Consider the following 18,013-nt stretch of genomic DNA (forward strand, 5'->3'; position numbering starts at 1 on the left):
TCTTCGGCTGTCGTGGTACCTTTTTCCTATGCTTTCAAACTAAGTAATGGCGTGGGAAGGATATGCAACACCTCTAAGGTTTCTCCATATTTATGTCGTGTGGAGAAGTACTAACAGCGTAGGTATATATGATATTACCGTCTTGAAGTTTTAACCAACGCCATAGATATGAAAAACACTGCTGGCGTAGCTTCAAACGCCACCGCTATTTCTTAACACTGGCGCCATATTGGTGGCGTGGTGCTCCTACGCCAGCAGGCTTGTTTTTGGCACGCCATAGCTAGGCTTTTCTACACTAGTGCTTAAAGTCCCACATCCGCAGGCTCACCAGGAGGCGAGCCAGCCCTTTGACCGCCGCCCACGTCGCTCCCAGTGCCCATATTAATGGCACGCCCGATCCACTTTTCATAATAGGCGGCCGCACCCCCGTCCACAGTTGTCACCGCCACCTGGAGTGTATGACGATGCCGCCGAAGCGCACCATCGGAGGGAGTGGTGACGCCGGGCTGGTGAAGCAACCGCGCAATGCATGAAGCTGGGCGTAGAGGTTGCAGTCGCCCGCAACGAGGTCTCAGGCGGGCATCAACACAACCTTGACTTCATCATCGCTGTCGTGCCTCCCTAGCCGAAGCCAGAGGTCCACAGCTACTCCGGAAATGATTCCGACTCTGACAGAAAACCGGTTAGTCCCCCCCCCTTTCTTTTTTCGGAATAGAAATCCTATGGTTATGTTCTCCCAGTCCATGAATCAGAGTATGATTCATTATATCTTTGTAGTGTATTGACTGTTTGTTTTGTACAAATGATTTTTTTCTTCTAATAATCTGACTAGGGTTAGCGTTCATGCTAATAATTCGTAGATTGATCTTGAGAATTGATTTGGATTATCGTACATATATTTGTGCCATTTTTTCTTCTAGATCTTTAGAATTGATTTTGAATGTCCTACATATATGTTTGTGCCAAAATAGTTCTTACAGATCTTGAGATGATTTTCAATGTCCTACATATATGTTTATGCCAATTCCCCACCAGATTTGTATGTACACGGATGAGGCTCCGGCCAGCGGCGCCGCCGGTTGTAGATCATGCACCCGGCAGCGCGAGCATGGCCCTTGGATCGGAGGAAGCGATAGAATCTCGGGCGGACCGCATCAGCGATCTCCTGGACGCCATCCTTGGGTAGATCATCTCCCTTCTCCCCACCAAGGCTGTCTGCCACACACAGATCCTCGTATCTTGGTGGCTCATTCTGTGGCACGTCGTGCCTCTTAATCTCGACTGTTGCCAGCTATTTGTCATTCACGGTTTTGAACTCCACGGAGCCATCATCTCCTCCCACCAGGACTTCGTTCAACGCCCCTACATCTTGACATGCTGCTGCAGCACATACCCTGCATGGTGGATGCCAGGCTGACTTCCCATCAATTCAAGAAACTCCAGCATCTTGAGTTCTACCATTACTACAAAAATAGCTTCCAACCAAGCATTATAGCTGTGCCCTCACCACCGATGTCCATCTCATGGTTTTCCTCCTCTCTCCACACCGCCACCATGGCCCAGTGTTATCTAGCAGACAATCTGGTACAAATGCTTCGACTCCCACTACTATAAAAACATGCACTTGTGGTGGTTGATCTGACGGAGGCCTCACCTCAGATCATCATCCACTCCTGCCGCCCTTCCCTGGAGCGCTTGCTGCTTGTGTTCGGAAAGGAAATCCGTATCCGTTATCTCCAAATAAAGTTGCTTCACCTTGTAAGCACTGGAATTTATTTTAAAGGAGAGTACCTCATCATCAAAGATGCCCCTTCACTCCAGAGGTTGCTCCTTGATTATTGTTATGCACCTTCACAAATAATTGTGGTCTCTGCACCTAAACTGGAGTCCTTGTGTGTAATTCCTGATCCATTTAAAGGTTACAAGATGGTGGTAGGCTCCACACTTATTCAGGTCCTGTATATTATCATCAACACTTTTGTAATCATAAGCTGCATTTTTCATTTGTGCCCATATGTTCTATATCATCAACACTTTTTTAATCATAGCTGCATTTTTCATATGTGCGCATAAGTTTTATATCATCTTGGAGTACAGTTTTGGTACTAATATTATGTTCTATGCTCAGTGAAGAATTTCTCCGTCGATACCCTATAAATGGTGTTGGATTCTTTCAAGACCTTAAATATCCGTATGTGGTGTTTTGATCTGAACTTGATCATTGGCTTGCTGCAATGCTTTCCATTTCTAGAGAATTTGTATACAGAGGTGATGATTTCAAGCACACTGAAAGCCCGTATATAATTTACTAAAATTACCCATTCAACTATCGCTCTTTCGACACTCTCTTTTTCAGACATAACTCACAACAACAACAAAAATACATCCATGAAATTTTGGCCCGAACAAATTTTTTCCTGTCCTGGTTATGGCATTTCTATGACCATAATTGTGACATAAACATGTATCATCATAGATGGTGGGCTCCTACTTCTATGACAGAAACCATGACAGAAAATGGGCTTTTCGTCCTGGGCGGGCCGGGGACGCACCTGCATGACATTCTTTGGGCCGTCCGTGACATAAAAAATAATGGTAGAATTGAGGGCGGGGAAATTTCACGGTGGGTCGTCAGGGCCGAGCGATGCAATGTGGTTTGCGCATTTCGCGATCATAGGCGCGCATGGGGCGAGTCGTATCGCTATATATCAACACGAGCGAGAGGCGTTCGCTTACTGAACCCAAGCTATCGCACTTCTACCTACTCAAGCCAATCGACCAATCCCTTCACTGCTAACTGAACCCGACCAACTCCTTCGCTGCTAACTAAACCCGATCGATCGCCGCTGCTGCTTACTGATGCTGATCGAACCCCCCTGTGAGACGTAGCTAGCCGGTTGGGTTGCCTCTGGAAGAATAGTGCCCGTTGCTGCCATGCGTGCGATATGTAGAACGAGTCGAGACGTGGTGATTCCAGCCAGTTGGTTGGCTGTGGATGGACAGTTCCTGGTGGGGGTTTGATGAACAGGACCCCGACCGTGTGTAGGCGGTTGCTGCTAGATGAACATGACCCCTCGGTAGTATGCAGTTCCCGCTGGATGAACATGACCCCGAGGAGGCTACCACACACCCCAGCCGGTTGGGGGTCGATGAATAGGACCCTGTTGAGGCTGGTTGAACTGTAGTCGATGGAGGCTGGATGAACAGTAGCCCGTGGATGAACAGTGGCTGCTGCGGGATGGAGGAGGTCGATGGTGCATGAACAGTAGTAGGTGGAGGATGGAGGAAGTCGACGGTGGATGAATAGTAGCCTATGGAGTCCCGTTTTGCAGCATGCAACACCTCTCTTGATGAACAGGACCCCGTTTCAAATATTGGCGCTCCAACAGAAGTCCGTTTCCCCCGTTTTTGCGGTATGCCAGACCCCTCCCGATTAACAGGACCCTGTTTCGACCGTAGGCGCTCGAACAGAAGTCCATTTCCTCCATTTTGCGGTATGGCAGACCCCTCCCGATGAACAGGATCACGTTTTGACCATTGCAGGTCGAACAGAAGACCGTCTCCTCCGTTTTGCGGTACGCCAGGCCCTGTTTCGGCTGTTCCGTGCAAGCCAGTTGCCTCTCGATGAACATGAGCATTCTGTTGCGTCCCGATGAACACAATGTTGTTTCTCTATTCCGACACAGCCGGTTGGCTATGATGAATAGGACACTGTTGTTGTCTTGCTGTCATCTGTTGCCTCTCCATTTACACGAGCCCTGGCCATACATACGCGCGAGTACGTGTTCGAGACCATGTCGGTATGTACATATGTGGCCGTATTTTTTGGCATGTGGTACGTGTACACGGTTTAGACAGGACTGCCTGAACTGCTACATTGAGGGATCTACTATAACACGTGCCGCTACTTACTCGGCCAGGGTTCATCATTGTAGAGACACCGATTCGACCAGTATGTACGTACATGTTCACGACCAGACAGAAAATGCTACGTATGCTTCGACCGGGTGGGTCCCAGCTGCCAGGGAGGATAAGCACGCACTTCCTTGCATGCGAAGATATAGCTGTTGGGTCCAAGCTGTCAGGGGAGGAATCATTTTTATTTTGCGAGTAATATGGAGGCACTTCCTTGTGTTCGAATTTGTAACTGGTGGGTCCAGCTGTTAGCCTCACCGTCTAAAGTCCTCTTCCGATAGTTGTCATTCGTTGACCACCCCGCGCCGAGAGCATCAAGGCGGCGGATGACAGCAAGGCCTAGGAAGGGAAAAACACAGAGCCAGGGAAGATGAGGCAGGAGAATGCCCACACGGAGGGGAGTACGAGGGTTCACTGGTTCGGCTTCGGTGTAAGGCTGCCATCACCAGAGAATAACAGGGGTGTGGGTGAGTAGAGGGAAGTCCTGGCCAGTGGTAGTATGGTCGGGCGGTGAGGCCTGCGCGGCAGCACAATCGGCCACGGGAGGCTCGAGCACGCGGTATGGCGGGCGCTGGTTTGGGTGGCTGGAGCAAGAAGACTAGAGGTTGAAGATGTAGCACGACTGTTGTATTAACATCCAACAGTTACTGCAGCTAGAATCATTTATTGACTAAGTTGACAGAGCCCTGCGTACGCATCAACTTAGTAGGCCCACAAGTCACCCTCCAAATCTGGTGGGTCCCAGCTAGTAGGGGGAATCATTTTTTCTGCGTAATAAGGTGGCACTTCTGGTTTCTTTTAATTTCTTCTTTTCTGAGTTAGAATAAAAAGAAAACAATTTAGCATCTTCGTTACAATCTATATTTTCATGAAATGGATCATAATAACGCTGGTGGGTCCTGTGGCCGCTCCCTCTGATGGTGCGCTTCCTTGCGTGCGAAGATGTAGCTGGTGGGTCAAACCTATCAAGGGGAGAAATCATTTGTTTTCACATATTAAGGAGGCACTTGCTTGCATGCGGCCATGGGCCATGTGGGTCTTTGAAAGTGCAACTAATCCCTGGGTGGGTTTGGTAATTCATAACAACATATAGCTCATTGAACTAATATCCGTTCAAGATAAATATTTTAGGAAGTTAAATGAATGGCATGGCATGGACTAGAGATCTGGACCCCTCAAAGTGTTAAGGACGTGATGGAGGAGGTGCTGAACAACTCCTCCATCATAACAGAACACCTCGCCCTGATGGGCGTGGTTTTACAGGGTATTCGATCCGTTAACAGCGGACTGAAGGAAGCCTTCAGCGGCCTCCTCGCGGGCTTTGAGGTAAGCCATGTAATGTTCTTTTTGCAAAGCGTATTTTTGAACAAAGTTATACACCCCTTTGTATATAGCAGCCCCTGAGACATTGTCAGGTTTGAAAAGCCTGGCAAAGGATAGAAAAATCATGAAATTGGGAGTCTGAAATATGCGAGCTTTCGTTTTGTTATTGCCGGCCTCATCTCTTGCGGTGGCTGCTAATGCCGCAGTGCTGGATGAGATGAATCGGAAGCTCAGGAGCTTCGGTGAAGAGCTCGATCTCGTCAACAAGCGGTTTGATGAGGCACAAAGTTAGCTCAGTCGAGATTCTACATCTTTTTTATCACCGTATTCAGGATTAGCTCTAAGCAAAAGGTGTTGAATTATGTTTGCAGCTGCCACCGAAGAGGTCGAGGGCCTCAGGGCCGAACTGAAGAAGGCCAAGGAGGCAGCGACCGTGCAGAAAGCAGCGGCCGAGCAAGCGGTCGCCAAAATCAAGTCGGCAAAAGCGTCAGTGTGAAGCACGAGGCGAGAGTGGACAAGGTGCTACAGGACTCAAGGACGCCATCACGAAATGTGAGGACCTTGAGCAGAAGAAGAAGGATCATGCCACCGACCTATCAAAGGTGCAGCAAGAAATACGTGAAGCAAGGACGGGGACGCGGGGCGCCCAGTAGGAGCTCCGATAAGTGAAACAAATTGCGGACGGTAAGCAATAGTTACTGTAGAGTGTCTTTGGTGGGCAGAAAATCGCGTTGATCACACGAGTCTGGCGTTCCGCAGGCCCATTTGGGGGGCTCCCGAGGAGTGCGGCGATTGCCGCAAAGCACTATGCGGCTCGGGAGGGTGATGCCGAGCTACGGCTGTTTTGGGTGCAGTTCCAAGCGCCTGAACACCCTCCCCTCCTCCGTAATAAGATGAAGCAGCTGATGGAGCTACACCGGATGGCAGAGCCAGCAATTAAGGACCTCTATGTCCAGCTGTGGCCCTCTGAGCCCATACCGAGCAGCTATTTTTGCCTAGTGCAGAAGCTGTGTGACGCTTCCCTCCGTGTGGATACCATGAAGCGCTCTGTATGCATTGAGGGGGCTCGGATGGCATTCTCGAAGACCATGGTGCATTGGCTGAAGATTAAGCCAGTCGAGATGGCCACCGGACCTCCACCTGCTGGAAAAGAGCACAGGCGCCCAGAGCAGTATTTCTCCATTGTAATGGACAGCGCTCGGGTAGTAGAGGCCCATTGGTCGAACGATGTAGTCCTTGAGTGATCAGACTTGTGTTTGTATTTAAACGTTGGTTGAAGCCTTGTGTTTTTCAATGTGATTGATGTGTATGGTTTATCATACTCGCCTGTTTCTTAGTTTAATTTCTACTCCTGTGCAGCGGCATTTTATCCTGAGAGTTGTCAGGCATCGGCTTCATCCCCCATGTAGGTGCTACAAGGGGTGTTTCATCCTCTTCAATGTGCCCTTAGCCGATGTCTCGGTGCCCGAAGGCGGTAGTGCCGGAGGGTAACAAGGCAATCGGACTATGCGGCTTTATTGCTTTCACTTATCCATAGGAGCTTGACTGCGGGGGCTGGTGACCTAGTGTGATATTCGGGAGATCCGAGGTATGTACCTGTATCACTTGGCTTGGCCGAATACACAAACCCTTCATGTTACATGGTGTAATCGCCCATGATTTTTAGTTTAACAATGGTCATCGGTTGACCGACCAGTTTTCGCATATTATGACAGTCAGTTTTCGGCTTTCTCCACTGAGGTACTTAGACAGGCTTGCCGGAAGTACAATGCAGTGGTTCTCCCTTTACCATCTTAGCCGAACATGTGGAACTTAAGAGGGTGAGCAAAGGAGCCGGGCAACCCAACTATTGACCCAAGACATAATTCGGAACTGGTGCATATAATGCAATATCCGAGACGCCGAACACGTAGGGGAAGAGTAGTGCCGGACTTGAGGCATAGGGTGAGTATTATGTTCGAGCCCTGGTCTATTACCCGGTTGTTGCCTTAAGGAAAAATTGTGCCGAACTGGTTTATAATGGGGTCGAAGAGCGAAAGAAAGGTGCAATAAAAACAACAGGATGACCATGAAGAGTGGTCTTTATTTCAATAAATCTCATGACGTCTATCCATGCAATTCTAGTTGCCAAAGCATCTGTTATAGGAACATTACTAGCACATATGCCCGTGCGTTGCAATGGGAGAGAAAACAGTATGCATTTAAAGTCAGTGACAATTATATGTGCAAGCAAAACAATGTGTGCACACGAAACGAAATATTTAGCTTCTCGGTTTCGCGGTGTGTGAAGGAATCAATCTGCTATTTTTCCATTCATTGATTGAGGGCATTTAAGGGTTTTATTACGTCATCGTACACCAGAGAAGCCCATGAGTTATTCAATCTACTCTTCCTTTCAATCCCTTCTATCGAGGGGATTTTAAGGTATGAAGTTTCTGAATATTTTAGGAAACATGAATAATTTTTTAACTCCTGAACAGTGTTTTAAAAATTATGCACGCTTCCGAAAAACGCGAACAGAATATGAAAGGGAACACTTTTGAAAGTCACAAAGATTTTCTAAAAACACTAACTATTTTATAAAAACATGAACATTATTGGAATTTGTGAACATCCTTTTAAAATGGAACATGTGTTGAAAATTCATAAGATTTTTAGAAAATGTGTATCTTTCATACACGAACATTATTTTTAATTTTATAAATTTCACTAAAAAGGAATATTTTTTGAATTTGGAGCATTTTTTTAAATTTTTTATTTTATTTTTAGAAATCTTGAACAATTTTGAAAAACAATATTTTTTGAAAAAATGGGAACTTTTTGCAAGTTCCGATTATTTTTCAAACTAGCAAATTTTGGAATTCTGAACATTTTCCAAAATTTGTTTTTTTTAATTTAGGAAGTAAATTTTAAAAGTAAAATAAACTTAGAAGTGAACAAGGAGATAGGCAAAGGAGAATAAAAATAGAAATAAAACAAAGAAAAAAGAAAAAGGGCCAGCCCATTAATAGTTGTCCTGTGCGAAACTTTGACTCTTTGTCGCCCACTACGGAAAATAGAATTTTCCCATCTATGTGGGCAGAAAAATAAGTGGGCTGGCCTCGCTGCGCCATAGTGTGCGGCCCACGTACGAAAATTATTTTTGAGCATACAAAGGCATAAGAATTTAGTACCACCTTGGATAGAAAAAAATTATTTTCGGCAGTGAACGGATGAAAAATTGGCGAAACACACCTTGCTTTATTAGTAGGTATAGATAAGAAAAAGAAAAAGTTCTATAGAGGAAAGGTTTAGACAAGGCCTTGAAGCGTGGGTTGATAACCCTACTATGCCTTGCTGCACGTCTGTGCCTTTGCTTCTGTGGGGGAAGAACTCCGTAGAGGGGTTGAGAGTTGGCTGACAGGCCCTTGATTAGGAGCCGTGAGAGGTCGCCGAGCTGTTCTGGCTTGATGCCAGATCAGTCCATAATGGTACCTGTTCGACGTTCGAAAATGCGTATTGCCATAGTTCGGTTGAGCCGAGTACTTGGTTTTGATTTGGTCCGCACAACGGCCCATGGTATTTTAAGTGCAAAGTTATGCTGACGAGGCACATAATGTGCGAATTGGGTGGGTATGTTGTGGGAGCGTCTCCCTATTTACGTGAAACGTAGGGATGTTCGTCAAACGGAGATAGAGCTTGGGCTCGTTTCCATGCTTCACGTGCCTTGACGGCGGGCTGATAATGGGGCCCCTCTATATTGGTTTGGAATTTGGCCGCTTGGGCTGCTGTATGTTCTTCAGTCCGGAGTGAGTGTTCTGTATTGCCATTGACTGTAATGACGCCCTTAGGTTTGGGCATATTTAGCTTTAAGTATGCATAATGGGGGGATAATGTTGAAACAGGCGAATGTCGTCCAACCTAGGAGCGCATGATAACCGCTGCGAATGGGGACAATGTCGAAGATCAAGTCTTTGCTGCGGAAGCTGTCCAGGGAACCGAACACCACTTCTAAAGTCTAGGTGCCCGAGTAGGAGCTTCCACACCTGGGATTACTCCCTTAAAGGTGGTATTACTAGGCTTGATCATTGACAGGTCAATGCCCATTTTCCTCACTTCATCTGCATAAATCAAATTGAGGCTACTGCCCCCGTCCATGAGGACTCTGAGGTGATACCCATCGATAATAGGTTCGAGGACCAGGGCCGCCGACCCTCCATGACGGATACTGGTCGGATGGTCTCTGCGGTCGAAGGTGATCGGGCATGTCGACCATGGGTTAAATTTCGGGGCTATAGGCTCTACGGCTAGACATCCGGGATTGCACGTTTCCACTCCTTCTTGGGTATATGGGTGGCGTAGATCATATTCGTCGTTTTTACCTCAGGAGGGAAATTTTTTTGGGCCCCATTGTTCAGCCTGCGAGGTTCTTCATCGTCCTTGCTACGGGGGCTTTTGCCTGCATCCTTGGCTGTGGGTTTGCCAGTCTGTTTGATATACCCAAAAATTACGGTTGGTGTGGTTAGCAGGCTTGTCAGACATGCCATGGATTTGGTAGGGTCTGTCCAGGATTGTGTCAACTTGGTGGGTCCATCCTTGTTCCGTTTAGAGGGTTTCTTCCAAGGTCCCGACATGGGCTTACGGAATCCGGCATTTACTGCGTTGTCATTGACTTCACTGCCGTTGTGGCGGTGCTTGTTTCTGTTGCGCCGTGGCTTCCCATTTCCATCCCGGACTTCTGAGGTTCCAGATTCTTCAGGGTTGGAGCTTCTACGAGCCAGCCAACTATCTTCTCCCGCACAAAAGCGGGTCATGAGAGAGGTAAGTGTTGCCATTGTCCTTGGCTTGTCTTGGCCGAGTTGGCATGCGAGCCATTCGTCCCAGATACTATGTTTAAATGCGGCTATGGCTTCGGCGTCTGTACAATTGATGATCTTGTTATTTTTGGTCAAAACCGATTCCAAAAATGTCGGGCTGACTCACCGAGCTGTTGGACCACATGGCTCAGGTCATCGGCATCCAGAGGCTGGACATAGGTGCCTTGAAAGTTAACTCGGAAAGCATCCTCGAGGGCTTCCCAGCTCCCGATGGAGTCTTTGGGGAGACTATTCAACCAATGTTGAGCTGGTCCTTTGAGCTCTAATGCCAGATATTTGATAGCGTGTAGATCGTCTCCTTGGGCCATATGGATGTGGAGAAGGAAATCTTCGGTCCACACAGCTGTGTCTGTAGTCCCATCGCAGGGCTCAATGTTTATGGGTTTAAACCCTTTTGGCAACTGGTGTTGCATCACCTCATTAGTGAAACACATGGGGTGAGTGGCACCCCTTACTCGGGCTACATCGCACCGGAGCTCGGCGTCCATTAGGGCCCGGCGCTGGTCCCGGGCTCTATCATTCTGGTCAAGCCACGCTTGGTACCCGTCGTCTATCGGGAGGGTATCCTCGGGATCCATAAATGGATGTTGTTTGACCAGCTCTAGTGGCCAGGTCGTGTCGGAGATCATATCGATACTCTGGTTGCGCTACCTCCTTGCCTTTTTGGCGAGGGGGGATAGCTGGGTGTTCGGCTTCTCCTGCCAGCCTGTCCCGTCCTCGAGGGGTGTGACGTGGCTGGTCGCCTTGAGTTCGTATGGGTGCTGCGGGCTTAAGGGCCTCGTCGTCAAATTGCGGCAACAATTTGCGCTTGGGGTAGCTATTTTTTTGCCGCTCGTAGCCGTAGCCTTCTTCGGCTACTAGGACTCTCGTCCATCTATCATTGAGGGTATCATGTTCGGATTTTATCTGTTGTTGCTTCTTTTTCAGACTTTGTGTGGTAGCAATGAGCTACTGCTTAAACCACTCTTGGTCCAGGGGGTCTTCTGGAACAATAAAATCTTTAGCTCCGAGGCTGACCTCCTCTTCGGAGAGAGGCATGTAATTGTTATCCTCGGAATCATTGGGTCCTCGGGGTTATACTAACCCACATGTCCCTCTGGTTCATCAGGCTGTTGCTCGGCAGCGGAGTCGCCAAGGTCCTCCGCATTGTCCGGAGTATCGTCCTCTTCGACGTCTGTGTTGCTTTCCCTGCCTCAACATCCCTTGGATCGCCCGCGTTGTCTCCGACGTTTGGTGTGCTCCTTGCCAGGCTTGTTACTGTCTCCCCTGGTGGTGTCGTCCCTATTATTGGCATCGTCGCTGTTGTCCTTGGTGGTGTCCACCATGTAGATGTCATAGGTGGAGGTGGCCGTCCATCAGCCAGTGACGGGAGGGGAAGTGTTAGTGTGGGCCATGGCTTCGCTCTCATCGTCCATGTCGTCGGCCTCCTCGGAGGCATACATCATGTCGGTTAAGTCTTCAATAGTGGCTACCAAGTGGGTGGTGGGTGGGACGTAAAATTCCCCATAGCCCGCCTCGAGGCCCCATTGAGCGTGAGCCAAGGATGGGCCATCCAAGATATTCATCATATGGATGCGGTCAAGCACCTCATTTAACAGGGCAAGGCTGGCCGGATTGGAGTTTAAGGTTTCTTCGGAGTCAACCTCTGGAGTGCTGGTGAGGTGAGGGGTCAATCCGGCCAGAGCCGACTCTTGGTGTCCGGATGTCGAACTGTCGCCAAGGCTGGAGGCCAGATTTATGGTAAGGAGGGGGAATCCGGTTGATGGTGATTCCTGCTCTTTGGACATAGTGCTGGCATCCGAGCTCAAAGCTGGTTGCAAGACAAGGGCCGATCCAGAGATTGGTTCGGGGAGAGGCCCCGAACTTGATGCTTCGGGGTCCGCGGGCATCCCTGGTGAAGCTCAGAAGCCGGTGAAAATCAGATAGCCGGGAGTGTCATTGACGTACTCTGAGTTACCAAACCCGATCTGGTGCTCAGGGGCGAAACTATCGACCCGGTTGAGATGACCGGTCGAGTCGGCGTGCAGCACGATGCTTGCGAACGCGAAAAGTTGCTCGGGGACAAAGGTGTCCCCAGTACTGATGCCGTCTCTGATGGTCAGGCGAGCCATCAATTCTTCGGTGACGCAATATCGGAACTCCCAATGAAAGTACCAATGTCGGTGTCAAAACCGCCAGATCTCGGCTAGGGGTTCCGGAACTGTGGATCTTGGATCATTGGGGAACAAGGGACTAGGTACATGATGTTTACCCAGGTTCGGGCCCTCTCGAAAAGGTAAAACCCTACGTCCTGCTCGATTGTATTGCTTGTGTATATGAGGATTACAGAGTCAATCTACCCACGAGAGCAGATGAACAAAACCTTAAACTAGTAGGATGATGATTGTTGTTCTGGCCCCTACGGACTAAACCCTCTGGTTTATATAGACACCAGGGGTGCTAGGGTTACACATGGTTGGTTACAAAGGAAGGATAAACATGCTGATTCTTCTTATCTTGACTTGGAGGACACACCAAGGCACCAAATATCCTCGTGTTCGGATATGGGTCCGACCTCCTAGAGTTGGCAACATGGCCCAACAGCCCGACACACAAGGGACAAGCCGGCAGGCCGAAGACTCCCTAATCCAGGACTCCCTCATCGGTGCGGATAGCCAGCTTACCCTTGAACAATCTTTATGTTGGCCAATGATGTGGCTGAAGAGTCAAATTCGGCTAGGAAACGTCCAAATTCCAACAAGCTCGTAGCAGATGAACAATGGCATGATGTCGTGTCGAGGACCATCTCCTTTGGGCCAGCTGAGTCAACCTGAATTGCATAACAACAATGTGGATGGCACTGAGGACCAAGTAAATAATGATGACATACTTGTCAATCGATTTTTCTTGGATGAAGAATATCAGAACTCAGTTGCCATGTGCAATCTTGATGGACCTATGGCCGCTAATCCCGTCCAAGCAATCTCTGTGCCTCCTGTTGTCCAAGCTGATTAGCATGTTGTTTATTTCCAGAAGAGTCTACTGTTCAATGGGGACTTCACGCCACCAGACACACAAGTGCCACCATCCAGGGGAGCGTTGCTGAGTCTAAACACACTCAATGCGACTGTAGCAAATGCATTGATGAGCGCTGCAACCTGCCAGCCTAACATGTCACGCAAGAAGAGGAGGCGACCAGGAAATGCTAAGAAGGGCATTGCCACCACCAGCCAACCGGTTCAGAATAATAAATAAGTAGTTCGTCTTCTCCGATCTTCTGCAAACGGAATTGAGGCTTCTACATGACACAATTCTCTGTTGGGAGAAGTACGCACTTTCTCATGAAGTTGGACATTGCCCCGTTTTCACAGTGATGGTGCCACCTAATACTGGTTTGTGCGACATTTCCCCGCGGAGAAGTTCTATGTGCCATTCGAATACATCTTCAACCTATTCCACCTATACAAGCTTGCTCCTTCCTTAATACGCCTATGGGCAGTCAATAGCGCCTACAGTGCCATATGTGAGTTGAACAAGGTTGTCGCAGTAGGGGGCCCTACCTCATGCATGAGAGCAATGTCAATCTCCCTGATCACCGTCAAGGTATGAGGATTTACCTGACATACCTCATGCTTGACAACATGGAAAAAGATTGTGTTCTAGTGCCCTACTATCCGAAGTAAGTCATTCGGTACAAACTATTCTTTCATACAATCTGGTTTTGCTTCCACCTCAAAACATTATATACTCAAGGATAATTAGTTTTTCTCTACTTTTTATGTTGAGAACATTGTGTCCTCATCATTATTACCCAGAAGTTCGCCGAAACTTATTTCTTGGATTCAATGAGGAAAGTAATGAAAGACTACAGATGCATCAACAAGGTTCTCGATGAAGCACTGTCAATTATACTAGCTGGGAAGGAGTGATCAGAGAAGGATGTCGCAAGTTCGATAAATTTAAAGGGGTACACTTCACCCACAAAACTGACTTTTGTTGCATGCAGCAGCCAGAAAATACTGATTCAGATGGCTACTACGTCGTCCACAAAATCGAGGAGTACATATGGGAAGAAGAACGCCTTAAAAAGAACTCTGACGTCATCTTATGAGGGAAGAAAATGGAGGAAATTAGCCCGAGAGATAGTAGAGATGAGTTCAGACGCATCCAACTCAAGTTTGCTACCATGCTCAACAAGGATGTCATCCACCATGTTGGTGTTTTCAACGGCGGCGCACCTACCAGCTCGGGGGAGATAAAAACTCGTCTCAATAAGCACGGCCGTGATGCTGACGGACCGGTGTCTCTTATGGATCTAACAATGAAATACATTAATGATCCTTATTATTGATGTAATAGGATAGTGATAGCTAGCTATGTTATTGTGGTTCTGTAAACTACTCTATCAGCTAAACATGTGATTTTGTCGTCTTATCATACTTTAAAACTTTGCCTAGTGATGCAGCTTGAAGCTACGTCAGTATTTCCCCAAAGAGGAAGGGATGATGCAGCACAACGACGGTGGGTATTCCCCTCACTGATGAAACCAAGGTTATCGAACCAGTAGGAGAATCAAGCAACACAACATAAACAGCACCTGGACACAAATAACAAATACTCGCAACCCGATGTGTCAAAGGGGTTGTCAATCCCTTTCGGGTATCAGCGCCAGAAATTGGCAAACGGACGTGAATAAATTATAGTAGATTGATAGATCGAACGCCAAATAAAATAAATAAGAATAAATTGCAGCAATGTATTTTTGTATTTTTGGTTTAATAGATCTAAAAATAAAAGCAAAGTAAAATAGATCGCTAAGGCAAATAATGTGAGAAAGAGACCCAGGGGCCGTAGGTTTCACTAGTGGCTTCTCTCGAGAAAAATAGCAAACAGTGGGTAAACAAATTACTGTTGGGCAATTGATAGAACTTCAAATAATCATGACGATATCCAGGCAATGATCATTATATAGGAAGCACATCCAAGATTAGACTGACTCCTGCCTGCATGTACTACAATTACTCCACACATCGACCGCTATCCAGCATGCATCTAGTGTATTAAGTTCATGGAGAAACGCAGTAATGCAATAAGAACGATGACATGATGTAGACAAGATCTATTTCTGTAGAAATAGACCCCATCGTTTTATCCTTAGTAGAAACGATACATACGTGTCAGTTCCCTTCTGTCACTGGGATCAAGCAGCGTAAGATCGAACCGACTACAAAGCACCTCTTCCCATTGCCAGATAAATAGATCAAGTTGGCCAAACAAAATCCAAATATCAGAGAAGAAATACGAGGCTATAAGCAATCATGCATATAAGAGATCAAAGAAGCTCAAATAACTTTCATGGATATAAAAAGATAGATCTGATCATAAACTCAAAGTTCATCCGATCCCAACAAACACACCGCAAAAAGAGTTACATCAAATGGATCTCCAAGAAACCATTGTATTGATAATCAAAAGAGAGAGAGGAAGCCATCTAGCTACTAACTACGGACCCAAAGGTCCACAAAGAACTACTCACGCATCATCAAAGAGGCACCAATGGAAGTGGTGAACCCCTCAGTGATGGTGTCTAGATTAGATCTGGTGGTTCTGGACTCTGCGGCACCTGGAATTGATTTTCGTCAACTCCCCTAGGGTTTCTGGAATATTGGGGTATTTATAGAGTAAAGAGGTGGTCCGGGGGGCACCTGAGGTGGGCAAAACCCACCAGGGCGCGCCTGGGCCTCCAAGCGTGCCCTGGCGGGTTGTGCTCCCTACGGAGCAACCCGCAGGTGCTTCTTCGGCCCATTGGTTGTCTTCTGGTCCAAAAAAAATCTCCAAAAAGTTTAGCTGTGTTTGGACTACGTTTGGTATTGATTTCCTGTGATGTAAAAACATGCAGAAAACAGCAAGTGGCACATGGCACTATGTCAATAGGTTCGTTCCAAAAATGATATAAAATGGTTAAAAAACATCCAAGATTGATAATATAACAGCATGGAACAATCAAAAATTATATATGCATTGGAGACGTATCACCTGGCTATCTTAATTTTAAGTGGTACACATAATCATCGTGGACGTATTTTAATTAATGTTACCTAGATAGAAATATTTTTATCTTAAAAAACGCTGCCACGACTCCGTTCTTCGGTTGTCGTGGTACCTTTTTCCTATGCTTTCAAACTAAGTAATGGAGTGCGAGGGATATGCAACGCCTCTAAGGTTTCTCCATATTTATGTCATGTGGAGAAGTACCAACACCGTAGGTATATATGATATTACCATCTTGCAATTTTAACCAACGCCATAGATATCAAAAACATTGCTGGCGTAGCTTCAAACACCACCGCTATTTCTTAACACTGGCGGCATATTGGTGGCGTGGTGCTCCTACACTAGCAGGGCTGTTTTTGGCACGCCATAGCTAGGATTTTCTGCACTAGTGTTTAAAGTCCCCACATGGAGCGAGGTTTATGACACGTAGCACATGTTGGAAGGTTGTCCGAATTGCGATTCTGTTGTACGATTCTATGACTTTACGATCCAAACTAACCCTTCTGATTCGATGATTTTAGGTCATAGAATATACGTTTCTATGATCCACATAGTTAAGATTCTATGATTTGTGATCCTTCTATTGGAGCTACGAACCAATTCAAAATCGCAATTCTAACAACCTTGTGATTGTCCCCGTCCCCTCTTCGACGCGTAATATATACTCCAACCGTAACACTACCGAAAAATAATCCCCGTTCGTAAAATTTAACTCTATCATTGGGTCAAATTAGATGGATGACGACCTCGCGAGCCCATGGAGGGAAGCGTCACATGCGAGTGAGTGACAACCATCGTCTGCATGTGGCACAAAGAGGTGTTTGTAATGTTTGAATGCCCAATATGCACAAGTTCGATGTGGCACCCGCATCGGAAACCAAAAAGTCCCCACACAAAGCGAGGTTCATGATGCGTGTGTAGTATGTGCTGGCCCTCTCCCCCCTCTTCGACGCATACTATATACTCCTACTGTAACACAAATCAAAAAGAAACCTCCTTGTTGGTCAAATCAACCTCTCTCGCTATAGGTCATAGCGATGGAAAATGACCTCGCGGGCCCACAAAGAGCGTCACATATGAGTGAGTGTCCTAGGACCACCGCGTGCATGTGGCCCAAAGATGCATGTCAAAAAAATTCTACAGCGAACATGTGACCAAAGGAGTGTAGTGTTAAAAATTGAAAAACAATTGAGATCATTTGGCCATTTTTATACATTGCTTGATTTCCTAGGGATTTAATGTGCAAAAATCAAATTTGAGCTACATGAGATCCTTGATAGTGCACCAAAATGGATTGGAAAATCATATGTGTACGTGTCCCTGGGTGCATGTTTAGTCCCCATGCAAGAAATTTCAAACATTGAGAACCCTGATTTTAAAATCTAGTAACTCCAAAACTATGTTGAAATTCATGAGACCTATCGTGGTGTCATATGGACACCAATAGACTGTGATATTATTATTTTTATCAAATTTGAGACAAGTTTTGATATAACCTTCTAAAATACAGGAATTATCAATAATTAGCAACCAATATTGCAAACGGACTACATATTCAAACCGTGTGCGCTAGACCAACAATGTACATGTCGTGCTTCGATTAAGCAATAAAGCGGCAGAATTAATCATCAAAAAGGAAAATCAATATAATACGTGCTGCCACACGTCCCGTGTGCCATACGAGCATGGATGAGTTGATGAGATGCATGTGAGCAGTCGGGCATGCAGGCAGACCGGGAGCCGTGCGCGTGTTCACTACTAGTGTCACCAGGGGAGTTCTAGTAGCCGTGTGAAATGACAGTAGGCATGCCAGGAGTCCACTACGTAGGCTCACTGGGAGGCGAGCCAGCCCTTTGACTGCCGCCCACCTCGCTCCCACTTCTCCA

This window comes from Aegilops tauschii, chromosome 3 (genome assembly GCF_002575655.3).
Source record: "Aegilops tauschii subsp. strangulata cultivar AL8/78 chromosome 3, Aet v6.0, whole genome shotgun sequence".
Lineage (NCBI taxonomy): Eukaryota > Viridiplantae > Streptophyta > Magnoliopsida > Poales > Poaceae > Aegilops > Aegilops tauschii.